Here is a 23,965-nt window from a genome sequence, read left to right on the forward strand (position 1 = left end):
ATTTTCAACACGTGCTCTCAGCGCGCAGCGCTGAACCGATTTTGGTTTTGCTGTACATCCACTACATCCATTCCAAGTAACTCTTCCTTATCTTCTCCAGTGTTTTGCGCGTTTATCTCCCTTCCTTCGTGTGGCGTCAATCCATATTCCCGTTACTTTTTTTTTTTTTTTTTTTTTTTTTTTTTTTTTTTTTTTTTTTTTTTCTTTCTTTTTTTTAAATCTCAGTTGCATGCAGGCTGCTTCAACCCTTTCTTTTTTGCCTTTTTTTTTTTTTTTTTTTTTTTTGTTGTTGTTGGCGGGGAGCATCCTTCTTCATTGATTTTTTTTTTTTTAATTTTTTTTTTTTGAGTAATGTTTTTACTATAACATTAACATTACTATATCTAAATGTATTTTAAGCAACTTTTCTATATAACAATTCCCTCTCAAAAATGCATACAATATCCAGAGGGGAGCCATATCTATAAATACCAACACACATTTTGGCTATCACAATCAAATAATTCACATAACTTATTAGTGCCTTGGAACTTTGTGAATTTTCAAATACGCCCAAAAAAACTTCCTTTACGGTAATTTTAATGATCATATTATATTTACAATTCACTTTATCTTCAACGCATTTCCAAATGGACATAATTTTCGGGCAAAAGTAAAAAAAATGTTCAATATAATCAATTTCGTTCTCACAGTGAGTACAGCAATTACTCACGGAAATGCCTATTTTATACAATAAAATATTTGTGGGGTAAATATTGTGCAATATTTTCCAGTGCAACATTCGCAATCTTGTTTCTGTGGTTACTTTGTTTACTATTAACCATTGCTCTTTTCCCGGCCTGAAATCAAATTTATGTTCCCAAAATTTAACTACAACCGGCTCCACATATCATATTCCCGTTACTATTTGTAGAAGGTCACTGTCCACAACGCTCAATCCATATTCCCGTTACTATTTTTAGAAGGTCACTGTTTGCCCGGCGAAGCCGGCGTACGGTGCGCCACTCACCCGGCGAAGCCGGTATTCGGCTGTACATTTTCCCGGCGAAGCCGGCTACCCGGCGAAGCGGGTATTCATCAAGTTCAACATATGTCATGTTTTTCAAGGTCTTAACCAGTTTAGTCGCTCTCCTTTGCACACTTTCAAGGGCGGCTGATTGACGTGTGTGTGTGTGTGGGTGTGTTAATACTGATACGTACAGTGTTAAAACTTAACAAAAGAATTCTGTACTCACCAATCTAAGGACAGCACAATACTTTAATCAAATGTTTTCTTCAGGGCTAACAAACACTGTGACACAAACGTAAAGGGAAACAAAAACCGAAAAGGGTATGAAAATAAATAAAGGGGGAAAAAATGAAAAGGGAAGAAACTCTAGGTAAAGAACGATATTACAGGAGAGAGAATACAGTGTATTTTTGTTGCGACTCATCTCGTCATCGGCGCTGCCCGGTTTCGGAAATAACCTGCGCTTTGTTGGAATTCCAACAATGACCGCCATTGTAAGCCGAATTCTTAACTTTGCGCTTCGTGATTCTAGAAATGTACCGCGCGCGTAGTGAGAATTCTGCTCTTTCTTAGAATGCGATGTAAAATTATACAAGTCATGTTGGCCTAAAATGATCTTTGTGTGTTAAAATGATTAATGCTTTGTCTTGAAAAAGCAGATGCATTGTAGTGTATTTGTCATAGTTGTTTTAGTAATGATGTGATAATGTATATAAACATCTAGGGCTGTTTTTCAGTATTGTTGATAACATGTTTTGTTTGATTAAGGGTATTCAGCTGGTATTTCCTTGTTTTCACTACCTAATTTATTCATATTTTTATCACTTAGTTAGTGGAAGAATTTTTTGTAATGTATGTTTGATGGTGTAGTGTAACCGAGTGCCGAAACACCACAATCACCTTTGGAGGCGAAGCCCAATCAAACAGGATTGAGAATTTTAGAGCATATTTCTAAGCCCTATAAAAACTGTTATGCATTCGCAAAGCGGGAATCCATGAACATACAGAGAGACAAAAGCAGCCAGACCCCATCACAAACAGAACTCTACAATCCACAGGTGTTGCCTACTTCTAAGGCGAACAACTCTGCAGAGTCTGCTGTGAAGGGCGACGGTAGTCTCCCTGTCACACTCGCCCCCGTTTGAATGAACTTTGTCCCCAAAGTTCCGAACCATGGACCCGCCAAGCTTAGGTCCCTCCCAGGTTCGTGGCATGGGAACAGCACGAAAAATGATTCAGTGGCAATAACGCCATTCTTGAACATATCATGTCGAGTCCCATCCCTGTCGACGACGCCAAATGTAACCGAGTGCCGAAACGCCACAATCACCTTTGGAGGCGAAGTCCAATCAAACAGGATTGAGAATTTTAGAGCTTTTTTTTTTTAAACCCTATAAAAACTGTTATGCATCCGCAGAGGAATCCATGAACATACAGAGAGACAAAAGCCGCCAGACCCCATCACAAACAGAACTCTACAATCCACATGTGTTGCCTACTTCCAAGGCGAACAACTCTGCAGAGTCTGCTGTGAAGGGCGACGGCAGTCTCCCTGTTGCATATGCTTTTTATGAAGCGTTGTAGACTATGAATGTAGATGTAAATGCTTGTATAACTGTGTTGTAATTTTAAATGTGTCAAGCCCAAAGAGCATAATTCCTTTAAACAGTATTTTATTCGTAAACAGACACATGATAATATAACAACATCATTAAGAAGGAGCACAACAAGTTTAAAACTTATGGTAAGTGCTCACATAAACATTCCTGAAATTTCATGGCGGATTATGATCAATGCGACACATTGTTTTGAAAAAAGAGATGAGACAAAAAACAAAAAAATTATAAAAAAATAAAAATAAAAAAAATAAAAATAAAATAAAGGAGAAAAACAGCAAGGAAAACTTAGTTTGAATTATCGAACACAATCTGTGTCAATACCGAAAAGAGCATAATTGTAAAGTTATGATGTTGCGATATATTAATGATCCTTTATTATTATTTAAGTTATTGAGACATCCCAGTGCACTAAGGGATTTATAGAGCAAATCGAGAAAATTCATTATTGAACGAAGCGCATAGCGCTGAGTTCAATAATTATTTTCGAGATTTGCTCTATAAATCCCTTAGTGCACTGGGATTGTTTCAATAACGATATTGTGAGTACCGCCATAGAAAAAAGAAGATTCCAAGCGCACATTTTGCAACGCGCATTTGAATAGCCATAACTGTGTGGTCAGGTCGTGTACAGTAAAGATCTACTTTTGTGTGGGGTGTCTCAAGTGTGTCGTGCTTTCGTCACACGCATTTTAATTTCTGTTGGTAAATTCCAGTGTAGCGTTAATCTGAACAGTGATGATCTTTCAGAGAGACCTCATTTGAACTCGGAGAAAGGGCTGTGCTCTTCATTATTTGCGATTCGAAACCTCCAGTCGAGCTTCGACGGATTGACTGTGCGGAGTGACTCCCCTTGAATTGACTCGAAGCCGCGGGACTCGACGGTTCGCACATTTTCAAAACAAATGTGGCATATTTCTCGTGTTGTATCTTCACTCATCGGGGAGTCTGATACTAAATATGAACGGTAAGAATGCTCTGAACCCTACACGTATTATATCCCCATCGTTTTTTCGTTCACATTTGTCCAACATGTTAATTTGCTGAGCGGGGTTTATGTCGTCTGCTAGGGCAATCAAACCACTGCATGCAGTCTGCACTGACTGAGTCTGCACGCACGAGGCACGCTGGTAATAAGTCTTATAATGGTAAGAACGTTCTGAACCCTACACGTTTTCGATTACGATTGTTCTTGCCTTGAAATAATAATTCGGAAACCATTCATTTACTGAACTGATGCAGTCGTATTTCAGTGTAGTCAGTGCGGCTACGTATGACCATAGATATATCCCTTAGTCGATCGAGTCAGTCTTCCAAACTGGTCTAGCTGGTACGATATCGGAATAACACTTGTGTTTTCTGCTAGCGGGTGGGAATTTTATATTAACTCATCATTTGGTAATGTGGATGATAAGCTACATGCCACTAACACGATGAGAAGAATCTCTGCAAGTCGGCGAGAATTAGATGAAACACAGCGGCTTCTATTTTTAGATCAGTGGCAGCCGCACTGTGGCTCAGGCACATGCAATCTGTCAGAAAAAACCCCACTTCTGCTTTAATTGTGAAGCAGGGAATTTATGGTCATTTGGTATTGTGGAGAATATAAGCTACATGTCAGTAATTTATTCTTAGGATGAGAGCACAGTCTTGCTTAGGTAAAGGGCGTAAGAATACGCTCTGTGGAAAAGTTAGCGCACTCCAAGAGTGCGCTAACAGTTTTAGCGCATCGCCATTAGCCAATCAACTGGTTCACATCAGTCATGTGACACCAGTACTTACTGACAATTATTATTATTATTATTATTATTATTATTATTATTATTATTATTATTAATATTATTATAACCGTACCAAACCAAACAAAAACACTTTCGATGACAGCTTCAGCGGGCTAGAACAACAAAGACCCAATGACACATCCCACTCGACCATAACGAACCAATTTGACGTAATTGTTAACGTTTTAGATCTTACATTTTACAACAACAAAAATTAAACAAGAGTTTTCCGATAAAACTTCTCACTCGATTGTAACGAATCTTAATTGATTATATATTACACTCACACAGTGTCTCTGGACTGCAGAGACAACATTACTTCCCTTTACTGAGTAGGCTCTTGTCACCGCATGGTAATCTAGGCTCTTGAAGCGTAATATGGAAGTACTTTGTGCGCTATATTGATGTTATTGATTGTTACAAAATGTTGATTCAAATTAAAGATGATTTCAGCCTGTTCAATAAACTCAGTAACACTAGTGAAAAAAAATCATTGTTTTCTAAATAGACCGAGACTGACAACAGCAGCTATACTGAGCTAGCTGCATGCGCCGAGTGTCAGCTAAGAATTGTTACACAGTTGACTCGCCCCCCCCCCCCCCCACCTCCCCCAATTTAAGACTTCCCCTTCGTAAGACACTGACACATGGTGACCACTCACACACACACACATACACACACACACACACACACACACACACACACACACACATACATACACACACACACATACACATACACACATGCACACGTACGTACACACACACACACACATGCACACACACACACACACACACACACACACACACACACGCACACACACACACACACACACACATGCACACACACACACACACACACACACACACACACACACACACACACACACACACACACACACATACATATCAGCACGATCGCGCTCAACGGTTGTGCATGCGGCACAGCCGACTACCGAAAGTTGAATAACAAACTGATGCAGTACTCAGTATTAATCCGGCACGAACATATATTTGCCCAGTTTTGTACAGTGTTTGGACACTTCACTTCACAAGTTATCGATTTGGTGTATTTATCAGACAATATTGCTATTTCATATGTTACGTGGATTTCCATTGGTCAATAATTTGGGCAAAACTGAGCTCAGTGCAAAAGTGATATCGACGACATTTCTGTCGATATCAGTTTTGATATAGACGACCTCTTTATTGCTTCCCCACTTCAAAAACAAACAAATATAATATTATATGAAAATGTAATGATCCCAGAATTTAGTTGAGCAAGTGACTAAAGACTTTTTGAAAGAAAAGACATTTTGAAAAACTGAAAAGTACAAGAAAAGAGTGAACAAAAAGAAATAATAATCAGAGGGAGGGATATGGAACAGCCAAAACTGAGACAAATACTTTTGTAATTTCTTTACAGTAAATACAAAATGTCCAGAGAATTAGCAATATATCTAACATTGACTGACTGTGTGATGATATCTTCTGCTATTGGTCTGTTTCGACAGTGATATCAAAATCTCGACCCGAGATTTTGATATCACTGTCTCAACAGACCAATAGCAGAAGATATTATCACACAGTCAGTCAATATTGGGTAATATACAGTGTCAACCTCTTTCCTATCGAATCAGGCAAAGTAGTGCTCAAGAGATACATGCTAACGGAAGAGCATAAGGTGGACATTTTTTCACGGTGCAACAACGTTAGAATGCGAGAATTTGTGTCATTGTGGCTGTCAAAGCGTCGTGTACTCCGCAAGCCGCATGCTTGACCTATTTACTTTTTAGCTTTCTTACTCGTGTGGCGGTAAAACAACGCCTTTTCAGACCAGTCGTCTGCGTTTTGTCCGGCGTACGTTACCTTCTAGTTGTCCTTTAATTGTTGTTTTGCGTTTTCCGCCTTTGATTGTATCATTTTGTGTGTGTTCTGTTTTCGAGTAGACCTCTTTCATCACGCACAAAAGTTTTAAACGGCGCAGATATAATTTCCTGTGCGCTTGTCACGTTGTTGTGATTGTTGTTGTTGTTGTTGTTGGAGCTTGTCACATTGTTTCTGTTGTTGTTGGTGGTGGTGGTTTAGTGATATTTAAGCCTGCTAAGACGTATATGATGGTTTCAGCAAATGTATCCGAGGGTATGGGTGAGGTAACCTTTAACGTTTAACTATACTCGCAATCCACACACTACGACACAAGAGGAGTTCGGTGTTCCAACTTTTATTTACTAAAATTACAAATTGAAAAGAGGCCTTCGGTTTACTCACAAAAAATGCAAAATTGTTTATTTATGATAAACCAAGATCAAAAACTTCACAACCAGAGTTCAAAACAGATGAACAACTCAATAAAAAAAGCCAAATGTTTGATCAATAAAGATCAACGTTACTCCTGAAACAAAACAATAACAACATCAGTATATTCTAACAACAAAGACAACAGAGAATACTAATTTCAATTTCCTCCAGAACACTTTGTTTTTGTCAACAAAACAAACAAACATAAAGCTAAAAAAAAACACACAAAAAACAAGAAAGTGACAAAACATGATACAAAACAAAACAAATACAGTTATGACAAGAAACTGGAACACCTTATACAATATATCATGTAAATCATGATACAGGATTCCAACCATATAAAACACATGAAATCAATCACGGCCTGTGGTGCCTGTGATTGCAAATTTCTTTGAAAACATGGACAAGAAGTTATGCTTTGATGAATTCTAGGCCAAGTACAATCAAGGCCAATCAAAACTGTACTACGCCCACCAGTGACAAGCTAAAAGCTTCATCACTCATAGAAAAACTAAGACACTAAATGCCTTGAAGTTATGTACGTGCTTACCAATTACATCACTTGCCTGGAGATTCTTTTTCCATCAAAAAGAAAGACTATGTTCCATTTCTGTCAACCTCATAATAATCCACAAATAAAAATACCTTATTTGTTTAATAAACACTTACAACTGTACTAAAATTGCAATACTTGATCAGGGATGTCGTTAGGCGTCGGACATCGGACATAGACAGATTGAAAGGCTCAAATGTCCGATTCACATTGCCGCATGGCGGTCAGATGTCCTATCGTTTTGAACTGAGCGCTGTCATTGTCCGATAAGAAATCCATGCCTTCGGACAGCGTGATATTCTATATTTTCCGTTCAAGAAACACATTTTCAAAAAGCGACCGAGCACTCGCGTACAGGTGTAGTGCTGATGGGAACGCGGAATAACGCCGAATTGCAATTGTCGCCTTAGACCGAATTCCATTTGTCGCCTAACTTAGAATTTGTTCTTTAGCCAAATGTCGCCTAACGTCAAATTGCCAAATGGTGCCTAACACCGAATTCCCATTGTCGCCTAACATATAATTCCAAATGTCGCCTAATTTCGAATTGCCAAATGGCGCCTAACACCGAATTCCCATTGTCGCCTAACATAGAATTCCAAATGTCGCCAAATGTCGAATTGCCAAATGGAGCCCAACACCGAATTCCAATTGTCGCCTAACATAGAATTCCAAATGTCGCCTAATGTCGAATTGTCTAATGGCGCCTAACATAGAATGAGAGAGTGATAGAGAGAGAGAGAGAGAGAGAGAGAGAGAGAGAGAGAGAGAGAGAGAGAGAGAGAGAGAGAGAGAGAGAGAGAGAGAGAGATTTGACAGATACAAAGAGAAAGACAGAAAGAGAAAGAGAGAGATAGGAAAAGAGAGAGGGAGAGAGAGAGAGGGGGGGGGGGCGGGCAGACGGTCCCGGACAGACAAAATAGTTAGACAGACAAAGAAAGCCCACTTAATGTCTTCCGCGTTTTTATGGGAAATAACGTGACAAACATATTGCCAAGAACAGAACGCAAAATAAAGAAAAGAACGCCAAGTTGAGCTCTATTCACAATTGAGAAAGGGTAATGTTGAGCTTCACGTACATGTCACGTAAATTTCGCGTTCAGTTTGGCGTGATGCATGGGTGCAACTCTGCCGGCTACAGCCGGTTTTTGGTTTCATCGGTTGCCGGCAGTGCCGGTTTTTGAAAAGTTGACGAGCATAATAATGATTCATGAATCACTAAGACTAGTAAGAGAGCACAAATTTTAGGATGAATAGTATGGTTTACTTTGTATGTTTTAGTTCCAGGAGAGTTTTTTTTGGCATTTTAAATACTAAAAAAGCTTCAGCTTCTGGGGGGCTAAGCCCACCAGACCCCCCCAACGGGGCGCTGCCCCTGCAACCCTAACCCTAACCCAACTTTTGCAGGTTTTTGGAATTTTCCAGGTTGCACCCATGGTGATGTGAACAAAGTGTTCGGAGTCCAGCTATGATGGCCAACATTGAAAACCAGCATTATATAAAGTCACAACGAATCAAAGCAAGTTACACAGTTCCGAGTCTGCCACCATGTATACCACATTTGAAGGAAGAAGGAAGGACACCACTTTATATCGACATGAAGACCATGAGTACCAAGGTACATGTACAAAGCGCATAGGGTTGTCGCGATACCTGTCATGTACGGATGCAGACTGCAGGGGCCGAGCGGTCATCAGAGATGGCGTCTGCAGAGTAACCAACCCTCACTCACACGGACCGCTTCCAGACAACCACTTCAAGATACAAGGTGCGGTTAACATGGTTAAAAAAAAATTATTTTTTTACTATGTGCTGGTATCTCGCCAACCACCAATGAAGGTGTCCATAAAATTCTTGAAAAATCCTGTAATTAATTTGAAACACGACGAGTACGAAAATGCTGGACCCAGTTCTCCAAAACTGTGCAGAGGTTTTCAATTAACTGCATTTCTTTATTAATGTGTCTACATTTTTACTCAACACTTCCTTGATGTTGAATTCAAATGATCTCTGGTTTCGCTATCCCACCTGTCCAAAGTTGACCGAATTTTTCGGCTGTTTTGGGCATGTCTTGGTTTTCGTGCACAGAAAAATCGCGGGAAACTTGGAAACAGAGCTGATTGCGTCAAAACATTTTTTTTAAAGAGCTGGTGTGGCCCTTCTAGGCTTCTGGTGAACCGCGAGAAAACATTGTTTTGAACAACTTCTACAAATATTGTCGCATTTAGGTACGTTAACGCTGAATCCCAGTGATCCGAAATGGGGGCCCTATGAGGATTTCCGTGATCCTCCCTATCATTGGCGTTCTTCTTTTTAAGCCACAGCGTCGATGAAACGAAAAGCCGAAGCATCCTCGTCATCGTTGAGAGATATTTATGACACCACTATGCGAGAAAGTGGTGTACGTGGTGCATTTAGCTTCAGGAGAATGGAGAGCACGATGCAGAAGAGGCGCCGCTTGAACCAGCCTTCACTCCCCCGGACAGTAGCTGAGGCAGCAGAGGTGCTCTCAACAGCGTACATGAGTCAACAAAGCTACGCCTTGAACTACTTGTAAGTAGAATATTTATATCACTATCTCATGGAATGTAAAACCTATGCAACATTTCAAACTGCTTGTGACAGAATAATTTTAATTATTATTCATTTTAGTATAGACAATAGGCTTTCCTCAAAAAAATATGTCAAATTTAAGTAGAAGAGTACTTGAGGGAAAGCGAAATAACGCCGAATTGCACTATCACGGACCTAGTATAATTACGTAGATCCGTGACAATTATCGGCTACTTTGAACTGCCTTGGGACCAAAAGTTTGGTGGGTGACGTATGCTGATTACAAAAATATAAATGAAAAAAACCACCTGTCTCGTTTAGAAATTGGAGCACCTCAACATTAATTTTGTTCCTTGAGCTCATGTAACTATCTCCTATCTATAGCTCCTAAAATAGACTTTGTGACTACTTTATTGAGTAAAATCTATCAATTAAAAGATTCATGTTATGTAAGGTTATTTCTAACTTCCAATATTTGTGTGTGAGGTTGTTTTAAACCGATAAATCTTTAGTTTAGTCCCCTAAATGTACTATTTTTTCCAATTTAGAGACACAGTTGAGGTCGCTGGGGATCATGCTATCATCTTCACCGACTCTGGTCGCGAGACGCACGGACTCTTTGACGCGTACGAGGGGCCCTTATTCTGCGATGGAACGTTCAAGGTGACGCCGCCTCTTTTTGATTCCTTACTTACGGTGCACCTACAACGTGGGAACCATGTTTTCCCTCTCTTCTTCGCACTGCTGACCTCGAGAACACAGCACCTACACCGTGGGAACCATGTTTTCCCTCTCTTCTTCGCACTGCTCTCCTCGAGAACACAGCACCTACACCGTGGGAACCATGTTTTCCCTCTCTTCTTCGCACTGCTGACCTCGAGAACACAGCACCTACACCGTGGGAACCATGTTTTCCCTCTCTTCTTGGCACTGCTGACATCGAGAACACAGCACCTACACCGTGGGAACCATGTTTTCCCTCTCTTCTTCGCACTGCTGACCTCGAGAACACAGCAACTATATGTTGCATGCCTGAGCCGGATGAAGCAAATCATGGACGGGATCACCATTACGATAACGATGACGGACTATGAAATAGGACTTATGAACGCCTGTCGTGAAGTCTTTGACTGTCCAAGCCATGGGTGTTGGTTTCACTATTCCCAAGCGCTTTTGAAGCGGGTGCGTAAAATTGGCCTATTGGGAGCATTCCATCGAAATAGTGACCTGAAGTGATTCATCCACCAGTTGATGACGTTAGCCCTTCTACCAGCCGAAAACGTCGAGGCAACGTTTGATGAACTGCGAAACCAGCGACCTCAACTTGCGCCAGACACAGAATGGAAGCTGAGCGATTTCCTCGGGTACTATGAACGTTACTGGCTCCGGAAAATTACCCCGGCAAGACTCTCTGTATTTGGTCTTCCACAGCGAACCAATAATAGCGTAGAAAGCTTCCACGCCGTGCTGAAACGCAAGATGGGTCATCCTCATCCGAATTTCTTCGTCTTTTTGGACATTCTCAACAAATTGATAGAATGCAAACTGAATGACCTTTCCCTTCTGACAAACGGCGAGGAGATCGCAAGGAGGCGTTCGGTGTTGCAGAGTCAATAATGAGCGACGACTTGCAGTCCTTGGCGAACAACTCACAGGTCAACAAATCGCCCCGCTGGCCTTCGTCAAAAGAGCATGCGCGTTCATTAGGAGATATGCCGAGGATCATGTTGAGACATCAGAATCCCAAACTGACGAAGACGGCAACGCTGATGGACCATCTTTTCTTTATTTGGTGTTTAACGTCGTTTTCAACCATTCAAGGATATCGCGACGGGGAAAGGGGGGAGATGGGATAGGGGAAAGGGGGGAGATGGGATAGAGCCACTTGTTAATTGTTTCTTGTTCACAAAAGCACTAATCAAAAAATTGCTCCAGGGGCTTGCAATGTAGTACAATATATGACCTTACTGGGAGAATGCAAGTTTCCAGTACAAAGGACTCAACATTTCTTACATACTCCTTGACTAAAATCTTTACAAACATTGACTATATTCTATAGAAGAAACACTTAACAAAGGTAAAAGGAGAAACAGAATCCGTTAGTCGCCTCTTACGACATGCTGGGGAGCATCGGGTAAATATGGGACTCCCCCTAACCCGCGGACCACGAGAAGGCAACCCAGATAGAGAGCCAGAAACGGACGAGGAAAACGTCAACCACCAGGATGACCAGGACGACACCATAGACCGCAGCAGCTCCCCCAGAAGGGCACCCGACAACTCGTGCCCCGTTTGTCTCTTGAACCCCCGGAACGCAGTTTTAGTCCCTTGCGGACATGCCTTGTGTTACGACTGCGGGGTTCACGTTCAGGGCAACATGGCACCCAACAACAGGTGTCACTGCTGCCGCGCCGATATAGCGAGTGTGGTCCGGGTGTTTGGAATGGCATAGAGCAGTGTTCGTCCCTTGCGGACATGCCTTGTGTTACGACTGCGGGGTTCACGTTCAGGGCAACATGGCACCCAACAACAGGTGTCACTGCTGCCGCGCCGATATAGCGAGTGTGGTCCGGGTGTTTGGAATGGCATAGAGCAGTTTTTGTCCCTTGCGGACATGCCTTGTGCAACGACTGCGGGGTTCACGTTCAGGGCAACGTGGCACCCAACAACAGATGTCACTGCTGCCGCGCCGATATAGCGAGTGTGGTCCGGGTGTTTGGAATGGCATAGAGCAGTGTTCGTCCCTTGCGGACATGCCTTGTGTTACGACTGCGGGGTTCACGTTCAGGGCAACATGGCACCCAACAACAGGTGTCACTGCTGCCGCGCCGATATAGCGAGTGTGGTCCGGGTGTTTGGAATGGCATAGAGCAGTGTTCGTCCCTTGCGGACATGCCTTGTGTTAAGACAGCGGGGTTCACGTTCAGGGCAACATGGTACCCAACAACAGGTGTCACTGCTGCCGCGCCGATATAGCGAGTGTGGTCCGGGTGTTTGGAATGGCATAGAGCAGTTTGTGTCCCTTGCGGACATGCCTTGTGTTAAGACTGCGGGGTTCACGTTCAGGGCAACGTGGCACCCAACAACAGGCAGGCTGTGTAATTGTACGTCATGTTACTCACTGCCTATAAGTATATTGCTTGTTTGTGTGTAAAATCAGTCCATTTTATCCTGTGAAATTCTGAATAAAATCGTGTTTAAACCAAATATAGTCAAATGCCAGCCTTTTGTAATGGAGCGAACAATGGGATTAAAAACAGTTAAAAAAACAAGTCGCGTAAGGCGAAAATACAATATTTAGTCAAGTAGCTGCCATTTTTCAGCAAGACCGTATACTCGTAGCATCGTCAGTCCACCGCTCATGGCAAAGGCAGTGAAATTGACAAGAAGAGCGGGGTAGTAGTTGCGCTAAGAAGGATAGCACGCTTTTCTGTATCTCTCTTTGTTTTAACTTTCTGAGCGTGTTTTTAATCCAAACATATCATATCTATATGTTTTTGGAATCAGGAACCGACAAGGAATGAGATGAAAGTGTTTTTAAATTGATTTGGACAATTTAATTTTGATAATAATTTTTATATATTTAATTTTCAGAGCTTGTTTTTAATCCGAATATAACATATTTATATGTTTTTGGAATCAGAAAATGATGGAGAATAAGATAAACGTAAATTTGGATCGTTTTATAATTTTTTTATTTTTTTTTACAATTTTCAGATTTTTAATGACCAAAGTCATTAATTAATTTTTAAGCCACCAAGCTGAAATGCAATACCGAAGTCCGGGCTTCGTCGAAGATTACTTGACCAAAATTTCAACCAATTTGGTTGAAAAATGAGGGCGTGACAGTGCCGCCTCAACTTTCACGAAAAGCCGGATATGACGTCATCAAAGACATTTATCAAAAAAATGAAAAAAACGTTCGAGGATTTCATACCCAGGAACTCTCATGTCAAATTTCATAAAGATCGGTCCAGTAGTTTAGTCTGAATCGCTCTACACACACACACAGACACACACACACACACACGCACACACGCACATACACCACGACCCTCGTTTCGATTCCCCCTCGATGTTAAAATATTGGGTACATCACGAAGCGTCCCGGTACCGAAGCGTCCCGGTACCGAAGCGTCCCGGTACCGAAGCGTCCCGGTGCCGAAGCGTCCCGGTACCGAAGCGTCCCACTATAACGCGTCACAGGGGTACCGGGACGCTTTGGTACCGGGACGCCCCGGTGCCGAAGCGTCCCGGTACCAGTCACCACGCACATCCTCGGCTCGCATGCCAATGTATTTATATAGCAAAGGGAATGCCTGTAATTCACACAGAGCAATCACTTGGTCTTAAACGTGCACAAGACAAAAACTTTCATACTGGGGGAGCGAGCCAGTCTGAAGAGTACTCGGGTCCAGCGCGAGCGTTTTTTATTACCCAAATGAACCCAAACAAACCCAAATTAACCCAAATGATACAATTTAAAAGTCGGAGGCAGAACTGAAAAGACTTTTTTCCGACGCTCACGCTTAGTGAAGCCAGAAAGCGTGTGTGATAACAGACATATCCCTCTTGTGGACTTTTCCCCCGAACTTGTCCACGTGGGTACAGTATTTCCAAATTGGTGTGTTGTGAGTACAGATCTAAAGTAAAGTTGGGGAAAAGTTGGACAAAAAGTGATTTTTTTTTTTACTGAAAGCAAATCAAGGTCTGTGCAAAATTAAAAAAATCAGTGAAGTCAAGGTCAAATCAAGGTCAAGATTAAATTTAAAAAAATAAATATGGTTAGTCAAGTCAAGGTCAAATCAAGGTCACTCAAGATCACACACAAAAAAAAGTCTAAGTCCTGTGACGCGTTATAGTGGGACGCTTCGGTACCGGGACGCTTTGGTACCGGGACGCTTCGGTACCGGGACGCTTTGGTACCGGGACGCTTCGGTACCGGGACGCTTTGGTACCGGGACGCTTCGCGGTGTCCCCAAAATATTTAGTCAAAACTTGACTAAATATAAAAACAAGTCGCGTAAGGCGAAAATACAACATTTAGTCAAGTAGCTGTCGAACTCACAGAACGAAACTGAACGCAATGCCATTTTTCAGCAAGACCGTATACTCGTAGCATCGTCAGTCCACCACTCATGGCAAAGGCAGTGAAATTGCAAGAAGAGCGGGGTAGTAGTTGCGCTAAGAAGGATAGTACGCTTTTCTGTACCTCTCTTTGTTTTAACTTTCTGAGTGTGTTTTTAATCCAAACATATCATATCTATATGTTTTTGGAATCAGGAACCGACAAGGATTAAGATGAAAGTGTTATTAAATTGATTTTGACAATTTAATTTTGATAATAATTTTTATATATTTAATTTTCAGAGCTTGTTTTTAATCCAAATATAACATATTTATATGTTTTTGGAATCAGAAAATGATGGAGAATAAGATAAACGTAAATTAGAATCGTTTTATAAATTTTTTTTTTTTTTTTACAATTTTCAGATTTTTAATGACCAAAGTCATGAATTAATTTTTAAGCCACCAAGTTGAAATGCAATACCGAAGTCCGAGCTTTGTCGAAGATTGCTTGACCAAAGTTCAATCAATTTGATCGAAAAATGAGGGCGTGACAGTGCCGCCTCAACTTTCACGAAAAGCCGGATATGACGTCATCAAAGACATTTATCAAAAAAATGAAAAAAACGTTCGGGGATTTCATACCCAGGAACTCTCATGTCAAATTTCATAAAGATCGGTCCAGTAGTTTAGTCTGAATCGCTCTACACACACACACACACACACACACACACACACACACACACACACACACACACACACACACACACACACAGACACACGCACATACACCACGACCCTCGTTTCGATTCCCCCTCGATGTTAAAATATTTAGTCAAAACTTGACTAAATATAAAAAGTAATTCGGTGTTAGGCACCATTTGGCACTTCGAAATTAGGCGACATTTGGCATTCTATGTTAGGCGACAATGGGAATTCGGTCTTATCCGACAAATCCAGCGCGCTACCGACTGAGCTACATCCCCGCCCAAAACGTATATTACTGAATAACAACCAATGAAAAACATCAATTACTGCATGCAAGCGCTGTAAGGTAAGTTCCCAGGGCGTTTCCAATTTAGTGGCGACAGGGTCAACCCATGAGTTACACACAGGTTTTCTGATAATGTGTAGATGACCCGTGGACTTTCCAGAACGCTGGCTCGACATCCCGCTTGGTGACCGCCTGCATGCAGCAGTACGCGAACTCCCCAGAAATGTGCATGTAGCCACACGTGCGCGCCTCTTGGTGTTGTCCACACAGCGTGGCACAGTCTTCCCTGGACACTGTGAGACACCCAGCAAACAATTTTACGTTGTATTCACGTTGGGTTTACGTTGCGTTTCAACGTTTTTTTACGTAGATTTGTATGGACGAAATCACGCGGGAATAACGTTGGAAAACAACGTTGCATTTTACGTGACACCAACGTGAATGCAACGTGAATTATTGGTGGAGGTGGATTGTTCGTAAAAACATTACGTGAATTCTACGTTGTCACAACGTGAATTTTTGGTTGTGGTTGTGGTTTGGTTGAAATTGCGTTGCATTTTTACGTAATGTCCACGTGAATGGAACGTACATTTTAGGTCAAATTGTAGGTCAAGAATTACGTGAATTCTACGTTGACCTAACGTGAAAGTTGAGTTTTTGTGCATTTTTCGTAATAAAATTGACGTGAATTACACGTCGACACAATGTGAATTTTTGGTTGTGGTTTGGTTTGATTTCGACGTGAATACAACGTTGAGAGTGAATGTAGGTTTTGGTAAATTCATCCACACACACACACACCAACTTTCACATTCAGTCACAGATCATAAGGACTATATTACATGTAACACCATAAACTCAAGATACGATCAACAATTTTATTTCATAACAAAAGAATGTATATTATGTTGCGGAGAAATTACAAATGCACGTAGCTTTGCAGGGCAACAGCACAGCATATTCAATCGATTTTCTTCTTTGTCCTGGTGGTCCTCTTCTCCCAGGCAGTCCTCTATGCGCCTCTTTGATGCTGGTTGTTAAACAAAGCAAAGACAGCACATTGATATTAGTGACACCAGAGCCTCCATAATGTCTGGAGTAGAAATACACATCTTTTCAACTCAGTTCACTTTTTAGTAACTTTCCACTGCCTACTATGTCTCTGGCCTACTGCCAACTGAGTGTTGACACTATTTCTTTTTAATATATGAAATAAAGCATTATGTCCCTTCTTCGAGCCTTGTTGTGTCAGATTTAGGCCACAGGCCAAGACAACAAAAGACTGTGTGCCAGTGTGTATTCCTTCCATAAGAAATGACATATTGATCGTTTCAGAACAGTTTGGGGGTATTTTATTTGTATAATAATAAAATCATTAAGACATTTGACATGGAACAGTCTGGAAGGGAAACTGTCTTTAATCTGTGTACAAGAATTAAATGTCTGTAATTTTCCAAACACAAATAACATCCGTTACTGCTATATAAGAAACACACACACACACACACACACACACACACACACACACACACACACACACACTCACACACAAACAAAAACTCACACTAGCGCGTCACCTTATTCCCACTAAGCGATACACGTTTCAAATGCTGATCAGGAAGCAATGAACTTTGACTTTGAGGGGCTTATTGTCCGTCAGGTCTTAATTGTCTATTATTGGACATGAATTGGTTTATACGATTCGAGTTTTTACACCCTCACGACTTTTGATGTATGCATGTTTAGAATGACCAAGATCTTTAACGTGCCATTGTGATGACACGGGGGGGTGGGAGATGGATACCGTCTCTGGGTCTGCACATAAAGTTGACCCGTCTCCGTCCCGGCCCGGATTCGAACCAGCGACCTTTCGATCACAAGTCCAGTGCTCTACCACCTGAGCTACCCGGGCCCCCCGAAACTTAGACACGCTCCAAAGCCAATTATAGGGGCCGGTGTCCGTCTCTCTCCTTGAGGCTAAAAGGGCTCACAGCCTTTTCAACATTGTTATCAAAATCAAAGTCTTTCGGTAACCTGGAAAGCTCCTCGGAGCTAGTACTGTCTCAATTATCCACCGATCGCCGTTGGTCGAAGTTGAAGACTATCAAGTGTATGTGAAGAGGTGGGAGGTGCACAGAAAATGGAAGCAATCCCATTACAATCACACTTTTTTTTGTTAAATACACTACACCTTGTCATCGGAAACTAAAAGTTATTTGGTTTTGGCCTTTTTTCACATTGTAAATGAAAAAAAGCAAAATGAAGCAATACCAAATAAAAAACCTTCTTCTTCTTCTTCTTCAGCGTTCGACGATAGATAAAAACCAAAATGTTCAGAAACAATTGGTTGGTTGGTTGGTTAACTTAAGCTTAACGTCCTCACAGAAACTACTGCCTATTAGGGAGGGAACAAAACGGTTGGGAAAAAGGAGAACTTTAAAGTTGCCATCAAGCAAGAGAGGGATGGGTGGTTTCAACTTGCAAGGGTAATGAGAAAGCAGTGAGAGAGACAATTAAGGGCGACATGTGCGATCAAGTTGAATTTGAAAGTCCAGCACCTGTAATTACAAGTTTTCCACGTTATATTTCCAGTGTTATCCATGCCAAGAATGTTCCTTTTTTTCTAACCTTCATCTGCCCGACACGTGCGATCTCACTTTTTCAGTGAGTTATTTTGTCCCTCTAACATCTGGTTGCCAGACTTGGGTCAACCTCTTGTCAAATTTCACAGTGTGATTCTCACGTGTCTGGTCGCTTCTTTAAGAGCACTTGACAGTGTCCAATCAATCGCTTCTTTCAGACGGGTCATAAAATTACAAAGGCTCCTAATTGCCCCGCTCCTGTACGCTTCGTTGGGACAAGTCGAAAAGGCTAGCGGAAAACTTTGGGGGGAGGGTCTACTGGGATGGGTGGGGGGGGGGGGGGTGTTCTTAGATTGAGAGGAGACGGAATGCATGGAACGGAACTTTTATTAATCGTTTTGTAGTTTTTTGTGTCTGGAGCATGTAAACAAAACAAAAATGAGCACAATTGTGAGAGAAAAACGGGCCGAGCTTTATCAAAGCAAATTTGTTTTACAGTTGTTGTGATTATTCAACGACAAGAAGAGACACAATACAATCTGTTATACTTTTGATTTCTAAGAGTTGAAATCAATTACGCAGATATATTAAAAGTCTACAAAGCAATGACAGTGTCAAAATATACTGAAAGGCATAAATTCTGCAAATAGTGCATTGAACGATTTTGCTCTCAAACGAAAATCAGATTGAACCTGTAATTTGTAGTTGACATCTTGAGTGTTGGAGCAAATGTTTCACGCTGTCAGCGTGCGCTTTGCAGTATTGCTGATCCACATCATCCAGCCACAGCTCACTAAGACAATGGGCTGAACGGGAGACAATAACGTAAAAAAGATAGTGTATATGGCCCTATAAAATGCAACTGGCTGTTTGGCTGTATCCAGATATCGCAATCATGCCACGACTTGATGAAGGAGAGAGACAGCAAGCGATTGGGATGCTTAAAGCTGGCCAAAGCATTGAACGTGATGAACACTGAACGTTTTCCGAAATCATTGCGCTTGGACTCAGTCACTTTTTTTGAAAAATTGTCATTTCATGATGTTCTATTCAAAATCAATTAATCGAAGGTTTATAAACACTAAAATGGCCAATAAATAAAATATTCAAACATTGAAAACATTCACCACTGAGTTGATTTTTTGTGATTTTTTAAAGTTCCGTTTGCGGAATTTATGCCTCTCGGTATAGCATGATAGCATTTTTGAATATTTCACTAATCAGAGCAGCAGAATTCTAACTTCATCATAGGCTTATAAAAACAATCTAATCACTGAATTTAGTAAGCACTGAAGGCATCGTGATCATTAAAAAAATCTCACAACTTAAGAACATCATTCCTCTGCATATAACTTACGCTTATGCAGTATGTTTCTGCTGATTAATGCAAAAACTTTTTTTTTGCAGAGCAGGGACCCGGCATTGATACTGTCACCTGAAAATCAGTTGCTGTGTTGTAAGACCTACATTTTGTAATTGACAATGACTTGAAAAGGCACGTGCCCTAAGCATATGGGAAAGGGAACACACTCAACGATGTCTTTTGCACACTGCTATCTGACAAATTATTTAAAGCGGTCATCAAAAGCAGGCGACGATAGTCGATTGATTTATTTCCCACGGGGGGTTGAGGCTGCAGACAATTAACTGTGAACTGAGAAGGGGTAAGCGGAGGGGTGTGAAAGGGTGGTGGGCATAAAATAATGAAAACTTGTTGCGGTCCGACTTTGGGTTTGTTGTGTGTTGGCTACGCTGATGTCTCAAGTGGGGGTGGGTAAATCAACATGGTCGGCAATTTTATGATCCAGGTGAACAAAATACAGTCAAGTGTGTAATTAGCCAATCAGTCAGATGACATCAACCCTATTCGTCTATTTGTTAATTTTTTTTATTTAATCTATTTCGGCATGTAGGAAGCAATTCTGTTATAATAAAAAAATTCACCCATTAGAAAGGGAAAACAAATTGGAATGTCGGGTGCGCATTCCAAGTTGATCCCTTTTTAACTAAATATAGCGCGCGTTATTACTAACAATGTTCTTGTACAAGCTTATAAAATATAAAGCCCACATGTTAAAATACCCTAACAACTACAAACTGGGAAATTACAACGACGGTCAACAGTCAGAGAGAGATATATATATTTTGCTTGCAAGCCTGTCCGCCCTGTGTCCAAGATATCCCCCATGCACTTGCATGATCCCAAGAGGACACACTTATTACTCAACAGTAAATTTCAGAAAGCCTTTAGTCGGACTCTGTCATTTGTATGTTTGTGAATGTCACAGAAAAAACCCACAACACCCAAGATCACGGAAGCGTGATTAACCATTCACAGTCAATTCAAGGGATCCTATATCGATCGAATGCACGCTGAAAACGTCCGTTTTCATTTCACCTAAGGGGGGGAGGAAGGTGTTTTGTTAATTTTCTATCGCTGGTACTCGCACGTGTCCAAAGTTTTCCGCAAACTGTAACATGAAAGACTAATGATTACGGTCATCAAAGCAGGCGAATTCTGTCTATCCCTGGCTTGAGGACTTGAGTGATTTATGGCCCGCAAGTGGGTGTCAAAAGGGGGTGGAGGGGGCCAGACAAAGGTCACCACGGCTGTGAACTGAGGCGAAGAGGGGGGGGGGGGGGGGTGAAAGGGGGAGTGAGTTTGGGTGGCAGAAACAAGAAGATAAAGTTGTGCATTGATTGTTTCACAGTTGTGATGTTTTACTAATGTAGCGATGTGTAATTGTGGAATAAACATTGTGTCTGATGGTTGGTTTGCTGTAAGCTTTTTTTTCTGTATTTTTTCTCTCTTTTTCTCTATTTTGTCTTATATGTCTGTAATGAACATTTTTAAATGAAAAGGAAAAACACGAACCACGATCCTCTCAACGAAACAGTACATTGAAAACCTGCGCACGCGCACACAAACACACAACTTTTCGAGAAAACGCTGCATTTTTTTGTTTAAATAAGAAAAAATCCAGTGTTGTCCATATGATTTGCCCGTTCGGTTTCCTTTTGTTCTCATACGCGAGATGTCTGAAGAGGACACATTTGGGCAAAGTTTATAGGAGGGGGGAGCATATCCGTAATTTTATTATCCGAGTGGACAAGCGATCGACAAAAGCCCGTGTCGTAAATGAGCTCAACAGTCAGGTCTTCTTCTTCTTCTTGGCGTTCGCAGAGGTTACACAATCAGTCCAGCACTGGTGATAAATGTTGTCGTTTTCTCCAACTCCTGTCGACTGCCGTATAGTTTGGTCTGCAAGGGAGTTGGTGACGGCCACACTTCTTTTCGTTCCTCATCTAGTAAGGGACATCGCTGTAAGATGTGTTCCGCTGTTTGGTCTTCTTGACCGCAGGCACAGGTTGGTGATGGCGCCAGCTTGAACTTTCGGTTCATGTGAGCATTGAGCCTGTTGTGGCCAGTACGCAGCCTGATGAGGTTGACTTGCTGCTCTGGACTTTGTGTGGTAGTCATCTCTGTTTGTCCTTGGCCTCGTCAAAATATTAAAACAGCCGCTAAAACTGACACGCGCTAAACAAACTGGAAAACGTTTGTTTCACGAAGTTTTTGGTCAAGTCTCTAGGGTCGTTCCACCGGGTGAACCCGGCACAAGTCGTATAAAAGCACCCACCTACAAAAAAACCCAACTAAAACACAAGAAAATTAAACAGAGACATAGAAACTTCGAACCAGACATTTTTGATTAACCATTTAGATAGACACATATTCAATATGGCGTTATTGCACCCGCAGTCAGCAGAAAGTATGGGTTCTGGTTTGGTTTTGTTTTCCATCCCACCCACCCAGACTGCGATTGAAGACGGTCTCTATGTTGAATTTCATCCTCTCGCATCGTTTGCCGCATCGGCTCCCCCTATTGAATTTAACATAAGTGGTGGAGGAAGTGAATATCTGGATTTGACAAATACATTTTTGTCTATTCGAGCTAAAGTGACTCAAGGTAACGGTGCCCCACTACCCGCCGACATCGACGTAGCTCCAGTAAATCTGCGGTTGCATTCTCTTTTTTCTCAGGTGGATGTGTCTCTTAATCAAACTCTGGTTAGTCCCTCTGAAAACACGTACCCCTATAGGGCCTACATTGAAACCCTCTAGAATTACGGGGCTGAGGCGAAAGAAAGTAGTCATCTATTGAGTGCCTTGTATTATAGCGACACACCGGAACATTTTGACTACTTGCAAGGGGACGATAATGTAGGTTTACAAACACACCGTACTAGGGCAGCACGGAGCCGTAAAGTGGATATGATGGGTCGACTACTTGTGTCTGTTTTGAATCAGGGTCGTTTTTTGCTTAATGGTGTGGATGTAAAAACTTCGACTCATTCCATAAAAAAAACTGTTTTAATGTGATGACCCACGGACTAAACCCTGCTTACCTAAGGGTGATTACACACGCCTCTTTGTTTGTCAGAAAAGCAAAACTAAATCCAGCTGTAAGTCTTGCTCACACAAAAACCCTAGAGAGGGCCACAGCCAAATACCCTCTAAAAAGAGTAGTTATAAAATCTTACGAGACCCCGCGTGGAAACCTTAGTGCTGTTTTTAGACAATCTGCTTCTCAGGCAGCTACCAACACGCGTTGTAGTAGGACCAGTAGAGAGCGCTGCGTTTAACGGTAGCTACTCCAAAAAGCCATTCAACTTTTAAAACCCACAACTTGAATTTTCTCTGCCTCTATGTTGATGGAAAACAAGTCCAAACCACTAACACCAGACTTTGAAAACAGACAGTATGTGAGAAGTTTCTTTAGTTAGACCACAGGAACAGGAGGTGGGTGTTGGTGACGTCGGTAACAGAATTGTCTATGAAGACTACCCCGGAGGCTATACGCTGTATGTATTCGACCTGTCACCATCAATGTTGGATGGAGATCAGATTGAGCTGGTGCGCTGTGGGGGTTTGCGTCTGGAACTAAAGTTTAGTGCACCCCTGGCAGAGCCTGTTCACGTTATTGTGTATGCAGAAATGGACTCGTTGCTAGAAATTGATCGGAGTAGGCAGGTTATCACTGATTTTACAGCATGAATGGCCTAGAGATCTCTCGCCTACTGTTAAGACACCCCGTGGCAAGACGGTCGTTTATGGGTGTTTACGCCAGAGACCAACTTCCTTCTGAGATAACTTTACTTCAACCCTCGTCTTACGTCATAAACACAGACCCAGCGCATAAGGTTGGATCTCATTGGGTTGGTGTGTATTATGATGGGCAGGGAATATTGAATATTTTGATAGTTTTGGTTTAAAACAGAATCACAAAGACATTGAAGTTTTTTTTAGTTTTTTTTATGCGTCATTGGTTTGTGTTCTAAAACCAACGAACAGGTATTACAGGGGATGTTAAGTTCTATTTGTGGTTTGTTTGCAATGTATTTCATCATCAAAAAGAGTCAAGGTACAAGACTCCGTGACATCATTTCTATTTTTAACCCCCAAAACCCTGCTGTAAATGACCGTAAGCTCATAGCACTTTTTCAGA

The 23,965-nt window shown here is 41.6% G+C and overlaps 1 protein-coding gene across 2 annotated transcripts in view; it reads right to left on the bottom strand.

The window, feature by feature from the left end:
* LOC138976708 (protein PALS2-like) overlaps positions 1-23,965 on the bottom strand; it is a 501,736-nt gene that overhangs the window by 337,186 nt on the left and 140,585 nt on the right. The window lies entirely within an intron of this gene.

The sequence above is a fragment of the Littorina saxatilis genome, linkage group LG9 (genome assembly GCF_037325665.1).
Source record: "Littorina saxatilis isolate snail1 linkage group LG9, US_GU_Lsax_2.0, whole genome shotgun sequence".
NCBI classification, from domain to species: Eukaryota; Metazoa; Mollusca; class Gastropoda; order Littorinimorpha; family Littorinidae; genus Littorina; species Littorina saxatilis.